Genomic DNA, 8,174 nt, shown 5'->3' with positions numbered 1-8,174 from the left:
AGCTTAGAAAGGATATTTTCTATACATTCAAAGACAAGCTTGAGGCTTCTCCTGGCTCTGATGTGATTAAGCAATTGATGAGTAGCATGGAAGGGTTGGACCCGCGAGCTTGGGGGCAAAGTACTTCACATAGCTTAAGTTCCAGTCTGACTGTGTTTTTTATCATCATAATTGTGATGCTTGCAGTCTCATGTCACTTCTATAGGAAGCTAATAGATATGAAAAGAGACCATGTTGCCTCCGTGACACTATTGAATCTTAAACATAATGCAGAGAGGGGAAATGTGGGATACTAGCACCAAGGGAAATAATACTGGGACTTATTCCCTGACTGGTACAGCGGGAATCTGGGAGACTAATGTTCCATGGCTGGAAGACGCCACTCTGTTAGTTGGAGATATACTCCAAGTTCATGTTCCTGCGGTAATCTATCATTTCCACAGATTCTCCCTTAAAGCTGTGCTGCCTTAAAGTGAGCGCATGGTTGATTCATTCTCCCTATAGAAGCAGACATTCCTATTTGGCTCTATTTCTACCCACCACAGTATCCAATCTCTCTCATACCTTCCTCCAATAGCAGATGAGAATAAGGGGACTTTACCCCCAGTGCCTGGATTCTAAATGTTTCTATCAAGCCTGAATTTTTGGCTATATTAATTGGATCATTAATGTTTCTATTAAGCCTGAATTTTTGGCTATATTAATTGGATCATTAATGTTTCTATCAAGCCTGAATTTTTTTTTATATTGGAAAAAAAATTGTATTTTGGAAGAACTCACTACATAAGGTGACAGAATTCCAAAATCAAATTACATGAAAATATACATCGCAATTTCTTTGTACAATAGGTGAGGGGAAAATCTGCAGTGGAGAATAGAGGCAAAGAAGGATAAAGGGCCAAGGAAGTAGTTGGGCTGGAGGGTAAACAGCATTTGTGATAGCAGACCCAGACGTCAAGTGGAAAGCCAATAGCTGTGCATGCTTTATTTATCCAACCTTCACATTAGGCAACGGGGGGGGGGGGGGGGGCTTGGAGAAGACGGGGTGGAATTCAGAATTCTGAATTGTTTAGGGTAAATTTCAGTTAACTTGAATTCAGAACCAACTCTTTAGTTCTCGAGGATCATGACTGGGTTCAAGAGCTCTCAACAGCCAAAAAGGTTATTGCTACATCCAGTCGGAGAGATGGGTGCGACTAGAGTACAAAAAGGACAAAGCACCTAGTGATGACCACTTCTCTGAAGTTGTCATTAAAAAATCAAGGAGGGGCTCATCACGTGTTTCCGCGTCTGAAGGAAATGGTATGAGAAGACAGAGGGATGGCAGCAGAGAGGACTGCGCCCAAACAAAGAAGATGCAACAGTGGAGTGAAGGAGTGAAAGGGTTAATGAAGCCTCGGTGGTTTAAAAGGAAATTAAATGGAAACTTTCAAATCCTAATTGCTTTTCATCTTCCATGCTTTAAGGAGTCTTAAAACTGATAAGAAACGATGAATAGGGAAAGAAACCCTGCTAAAATCTTTTAAGAATATACACGATTCTTATTCTAGTACAAGAAAGCATTATTTGGTACAAGGTGTATTTATGGATGTCCATGGACAGTATATATATTATCCGGATCAAGTTGTGCTATGTACACATCTTTACAGTTCTTCCTGAAGGGTAAAACAGTCCATTCGAATTCAAAATGCGTCATCATCTGTAAGTTGGCACTGGTTAGGCTCTTGGCAGCATTGATAACTGGCAATGTTTTATTGCAGCCCAGTTCCAGCCAGTGTTTGCCAACATGTTACAACAGAAGTCCAGCAATAAGTGGGTAGAGTGCAGGGGAAACAGTGCCGTGTTTCTCAATTGGAGACCCTGAAATAAGTGAAGTTACTAGCTGCTGAATAAATGTCACTCAAAAGCAGTCTCTTGGCTTTTCCTTACACAGCGGGCAACTTTCCTTTTGAATTCTCCATTTCGGTCTTTCCTCCATTCTTTCGCAGCATCGACATTAGCAGGTGAGTGAGTCCCCATTGGGGTCTGCCAGCATCGAAATGACGCTAATCATGATGGTTTCCACGGTGTGGATGGGGAGCCAGCGCTCCTCTGGCTTTTCATAACCGTATTTATCTTCCCCGGGTTCATGAAGAATAGAAATGCACACATCACCATTTTTATCAACATTTGGGTGCCAGATTTCTGTAATGAATTTCATTTTAGGAGGCCGAAGGGGATAATCTTTTGGGAAAGTGAGATGAGCCTTAAAAACACCACCTTCATAAAGTGTATCTGGAGGACCAATAATAAGGACTTCCCATCGATAAAGATCATTGTCATCTATTAAACCTGCTGAAAAGCCTTCCACTGGATTTTTGTTGAGTTCTGCCAGCTGTCTTCGCAGTAGCAGCGCCGACTGCAGCTCCGTCATCCTCCCCGATCAGGGCCCGGGCTGACGCCGGGGCTTCCGAAGGGCTGGGAGCAGGCTCTGGGGGTGGCTGGCGCTGGGTGTACTGAGGAAACCCGGCCCCCACGACGGGAGTGCCGAAGCCGAGGGAGACCAGGCTGGGGCGGCGACACAGGCTCCTCGCTGCCGGTTCGAGTCCGCTGGGCTCAGCTCTCCTCACAGCGCCTCACGCCCGGAAGGGGAGGGTACCCGGGCCGCCGCGGCGCGCACTGGGACTTCGCTCGCCCGCTTCCCTCCTTCGACCCGCCCGCCGGCCCCACCGGTGCCTTCCCCCGCCGCTGCCTCACTCTCAAGCCTGAATTTTTGGCTATATTAATTGGGTCACGAGGTTTTGTCCTGGCAGCTTTTAATGTCTACAAAATCACCATGTCGCCTATGTGGCTTTAGAATTTTATTTATGAAACAAAAGGGGGACTTGTGGGGGGAGGGCAGATGCTCACAGGCATCCGCCCTGAAGGCAGTCGCTGCCAGACTGCTGTCTCCCCAGAGCACAGGGGTGGGGGCCCCAAACATGAGCGTGTTTCCTGGAAGAGAGTGCACACCCCACTGATAATGGTCTCGATCAGATGAGCCAGGGAACAGGCCAAACCGGCTCAGTGACATCCAAGGTTAGGCTGCATCCTGGATCTCGGATCTGCCCATCTTGCCACATGTGTACCCCAATCCCTCCTCTTCCTATGGTGTGGATACCCCTAGATCACCCCCTCATTACTGTATTACCTGTAGGACAGCCCTTTCCAGTGACATATGTCCTCACCTGTAATTGGGGGGCTTGCATGTCTCCAGAGAAGATAAAAGGCCTGGGCTAGCATTTAAGATCTCTCCCTCCACGTGGACCATCAGGGGGGCTCAGGTGAGCACGCACCATGAATCATGACTGACTCCATTTATTTCAATCTCTCTTCTCTCTCTCATGCTCTCTATGACTTTACCATGATCTTTACCTATTATCGCTGTACATCGCGCCCACCGGACCCGTCACGATGTGTTGGGGGCCGGCTCCCCCGGCAGACTGTCAATATAAAGCATGCACCTGGGGCTGGAACTGATGTTTGCAAACACAAAGCGGACGTAAGCACCCTATCTACATATCTATCTATCTATCTATCTATCTATCTATCTATCTATCTGCATATCTCTCTATCCATTAGCTCCTGGGGAGAGAGACCAGACCGTCTGCTCCCGTGCAGACTGACCGCCTGGCCTGTGACCCTCCTGCATCTGTGTCATTGCAGGGGCTGCGTGCATCTGAAGAGGGATTTATAGATCGGTATTGGACATTATGGGCTAATATTGGACTGATGGACTTGACCTGGACCGGGCACTCTTGCCTAGAAAGCTCTCTCGCACACACTGAGCAGTGTCTCCGGATTTGCGTCTCTAACCAACCCAGACTGACGGACACAGGTGGGGAGCCAAATGGCTTTCCCGGCTTCCAACAGGAAAATACAACTTTTTCTTTCCCTTTGAGGAAAGAAAGGAGGAACGAGCCTTCAGAACGTGCCCCTCCCCTGAAGGACAGTCAACTGCAGACCGACACCTGGAAGACACTCGGGGGCCCTAGGCCGGCGGGCAAGCGGCCAGGCCCCCAGGCAAGCAGAGAGGGTACATTGCGTCCTTGACTGTGGACAAGGAGCACAGAGCCTCCCAGGGCTCAGCCTGGCCCCACGTGAAAAACACACAAGCAAATCCGAAAGCAAACAAACTCACCGCCCTGCAAATGCTCTCCTGCCGCCTGCGACCCAGCAGGACAGGACAGAGGGAATGGAGAGGTAGCTAGGTAGATAGATGATAGATAGATAGATAGATAGGTGATAGATATGTAGATAGATAGATAGATTAGATAGATAATAGATAGATTGATGGATAATAGATTAGATGGATGGATAGATAGATAATAGATAAATTATAGATAGATAAATTATAGATAGATAATACATTAAATCGATAGATAATAGCTAAATTATAGATAGATTCTACATAGATAATAGGTAAATTATAGATAATAGATAAATTATAGATAGCTAATAGATAAATTATAGATGGATAATAGAGAGATTAGATAGATAGATCTATAGATAGATAGATAGATAGATAGATAGATATGTAGATAGATAGATAAATTAGATAGATAATAGATAGATTGATAGATTGATGGATAATAGATTAGATGGATGATAGATAGATAATAGATAAATTATAGATAGATAAATTATAGATAGATAATAGGTAAATTATAGATGGATAGACAATAGATAGATAAATTATAGATAGCTAATAGATAGATTAGATAGGTAGATAGATCTATAGATAGATAGGTAGATAGATAGGTAGATAGATAGATAGATAGATAGATAGATAGATAGATAGATAGATAGATAGATACACTGCCCTCGAGGGGACACTGCCTCACGGGGACCCTGCAGGACAGGGCGGAGCTGCCCCTGGGGGTCTCCCAGGCGGTCAGTCTGCACAGGAGCAGACGGTCTGGTCTTTCTCCCGAGGATCCACTGGGGCTTTTGAATTGCTGGCCTGAAGCGAGTGGTCAGCAGCCCAGCCCAGGGCACAGAAGCCGCTCCCGTCTCCAAGGAAATGCCAGGAGACTCCTGTTAAGTCCTAAGCAGGGCAGAGAGGACACAAACACAGGGACCCATTATCCGGGTGAGGGAGCCCCTTAGCATCACGGTGTCTGAGAATTCAGCCAGGGAGCGAGTTAAATACGCCATGGAATTAAATCAAACTGTCCACCGTCGTGACGGGGGGCAGATCCATCCTCCATCCCGCACAGCCGAAGTGGGGAAGCGTGAGGGCCTTCCGACCGAGGCCATCGGGGTCCGACTGGTAGGACATGACTCATATCTGTGCAGAATCCCCCCCCCCCAACAGTGCTGTCCATCCAGGACACCCCCAGGCCAGCCCCTGGGCAGCCTTCTCCTGCCGGGCTGGCTGGGAAGGGGAGAAAGACACCCCCTTCCCAACGCACAAACTGTGGAGTCTTTTTACACAAACACACACATGGTGCATGGTGAGGGCTGGGCTACGCATCTCACTGCTGACCGTAAGGGCGGCAGTTTGAACCCACCGGTCACCCCGTGGGGAGAGAGACGAGGCTTTCGGGTCCCTTGAAGAGTTCGGCTCCTGGGGGTCAGTCCGACCCGCCCCACAGCTCCGCCGTGAATCAGGGTCAGCTCGGTGGAAGAGGATGCGGGCTTGGTTCACGGGTACCAGGAATTCAGCGGAGGCCCCGGACGGGCGGAGTGTCCATCTGCTGTACATCGGGCGGCCGTGGACCAGAACTAACACAGCGGAGCCTAAACACAAGACCGGCCTCCGAGCCGCCGACCTGCAGGACAGGGAGGAACTGCCCTGCGGGCTCCTTGCTGAAGGCTGGGAGTCGCCGTTATGTCCTGGGCTGCTGACCACAAGGCCAGGGGTTAGAAACCACCAGCCTCTCTGAGGGAGAAAGACAAGCTGTCTGCCTCTGCACACCTGCCTGTCCCTCTGTCCATCTGCCTATCCATCAATTTATCTACCTGTCCCTCTGCCCATCTGCTTATCTATCTATCTACACATCTACCTGTCCATCTGTCCATCTATGTATCTATCTATGTATCTATCTATCTATCTATACACCTCTCTATCCATCTGTCTATCAATCTAGCTACACATCTACCTGTCCATCTGTCCATCTGCCTATCAATTTATCTACATATCCATCTATGCAGCTATCTACACATCTACCTGTCCCTCTGTCTGTCTATCTATCAATCTATCTACAAAACTACCTGTCCCTCTGTCCGTCTGTCTTTCTATCAATCTATCTACACATCTACCTGTCCATCTCTCTATCTCTATCTATCTATCTATCCATCTATCTATCTATCCATCCATCTATCGATCTATCTATCTATTTATCTATCTATCTATCTATCTATCATCCATCCATCCATCTACATATCTATCTATTTATCTATCTATCATCTATCTATCATCCATCTATCTGTCTATCTATCTACATATCTATCTATCTACATATTGATCTATCTATCCATCTGTGTATCTATGTATCTATCTATCTATCTATCATCTATCTATCTATCCATCTACCTATCTATCTATCTATCTATTTATCTATCTATCTATCTATCTGCATATCTATCTATCTGCATATCTCTCTATCCATTAGCTCCTGGGGAGAGAGACCAGACCGTCTGCTCCCGTGCAGACTGACCGCCTGGGGGACCCCCGGGGGCAGCTCCGCCCTGTCCAGCAGGGTCCCCGAGAGCCGCATTTTGATGGCAAGTGATTGTGGGGAGTTTTGATTTTGCAACTCTTCACAGAAGTGGAAAGCCTCATCTTTCTCCCCGGGAGGAAAGGCTGCTGGTTTCCGGACGCTCCGGGCAGGAGTCCCGCGCCAGGCCCTGCAGGGGCTTTGCGGGCGGTCCTGCTCCTTGGAAAAAGTCTTGGGAGGGAGCCCCACCCCCACCCCCTTTTCTTCTGCAGGAAATGGGTCTGGTCTCCCGCCGGGAACACTGCGGTCTTTGTAAACCCTGGCGAAGGAATCTGGCGCAGAAGCCGGAGAGGCTGTGCAAACACGCACCTCGTCCCTGGAAGCAAAGCTGTTACAAGAGCGTCCGTGTTGTTTGCAAGTCTGGCCCCCGAGCCTGCAGCCATCGCAGCGACGTCTGTGAGCGCCCAATTCAGTCTCCTTTTGTCTCTGCAAGTTTACTCTCCGCGCGGGGGGTGGGGTGGAGGGGTTTGGCGGGAGGGGATTTCCCTGGTGCCCCCCCAAATAAAAAATATATCTATTTTTAAATCCAGCCCACAATCCGTGGGCTGGATTCTGACTCTCGGCGACCCCGAAGCGCAGGGCAAGGCAGCCCCTGTGCTTTTTCAACGACTTTTCTTTCAGCGGAAACCACGACCCCCGGATTTCACCCAGACACACCGCCGGTCCACCGTCCAGCAGAGGGGTCCGTGGGTCAACACAGTCTTTTTCAAAACATCCCCTTCTTTTTCTCTCTTACTTTTTAAAAGCCTTTTACCGGGGGCTCCTACAGGTGTCACCACAATCCATCCACTGGGTCAGGCACCTGTGTCCTCAGGTGGCCATCACCCTGCGCAAACCATTTCCTTTCTCCGTGGGCCCTTGGTTTCAGCTCCTCATTTCCCCCTCCCTCCATAATTTATAAATTACGGTTTTTTTTCATGTCTTACACCCATACCTGTCTCGTTTCTGGCCCTCGTCTGTGTCCGTCCCCCTGGGAGTGGGGGGGTGATGTGTTATCTGTCCACCATTGTGATCCACCTGGATGCCCGCTCCCGTGTGCTCCCCCTGCACCACCCCTCCCCCCTCCCCCTGCACCCCAGCCCTCCCCCTGCACCCCAGCCCTCCCCCTGCTCCGCAGCCCACTCCCTGCACCCCACCCCATGCACCCAGCCCACCCCCTGCACCCCAGCCCACCCCCTGCACCCCAGCCCTCCCCCTGCACCCCAGCCCGCCCCCTGCACCCCAGCCCACCCCCTCCACCGCTGCCCACCCCCTGCACCCCAACCCACCACCTGCACCCCAGCGCGCCCCCTGCACCCCAGCCCACCCCCTGCACCGCTGCCCACCCCCTGTACCCCAACCCACCACCTGCACCCCAACCCACCCCCTGCACCCCAGCCCTCCCCCTGCACCCCAGCCCGCCCCCTGCACCCCAGCCCGCCCCCTGCACCACAG

General features: G+C 49.9%; 1 pseudogene; it reads right to left on the bottom strand.

Moving 5' to 3' along the window:
• Positions 1–1,537: 1,537 nt before the first annotated feature.
• LOC142434463 (ubiquitin-conjugating enzyme E2 G1 pseudogene) lies at positions 1,538–2,660 on the bottom strand (annotated as a pseudogene).
• Between the last annotated feature and the right edge of the window lie 5,514 nt (positions 2,661–8,174).

Source organism: Tenrec ecaudatus, chromosome X (assembly GCF_050624435.1).
Source record: "Tenrec ecaudatus isolate mTenEca1 chromosome X, mTenEca1.hap1, whole genome shotgun sequence".
NCBI classification, from domain to species: domain Eukaryota; kingdom Metazoa; phylum Chordata; class Mammalia; order Afrosoricida; family Tenrecidae; genus Tenrec; species Tenrec ecaudatus.
This window is presented reverse-complemented; position numbering and strand designations above follow the sequence as displayed.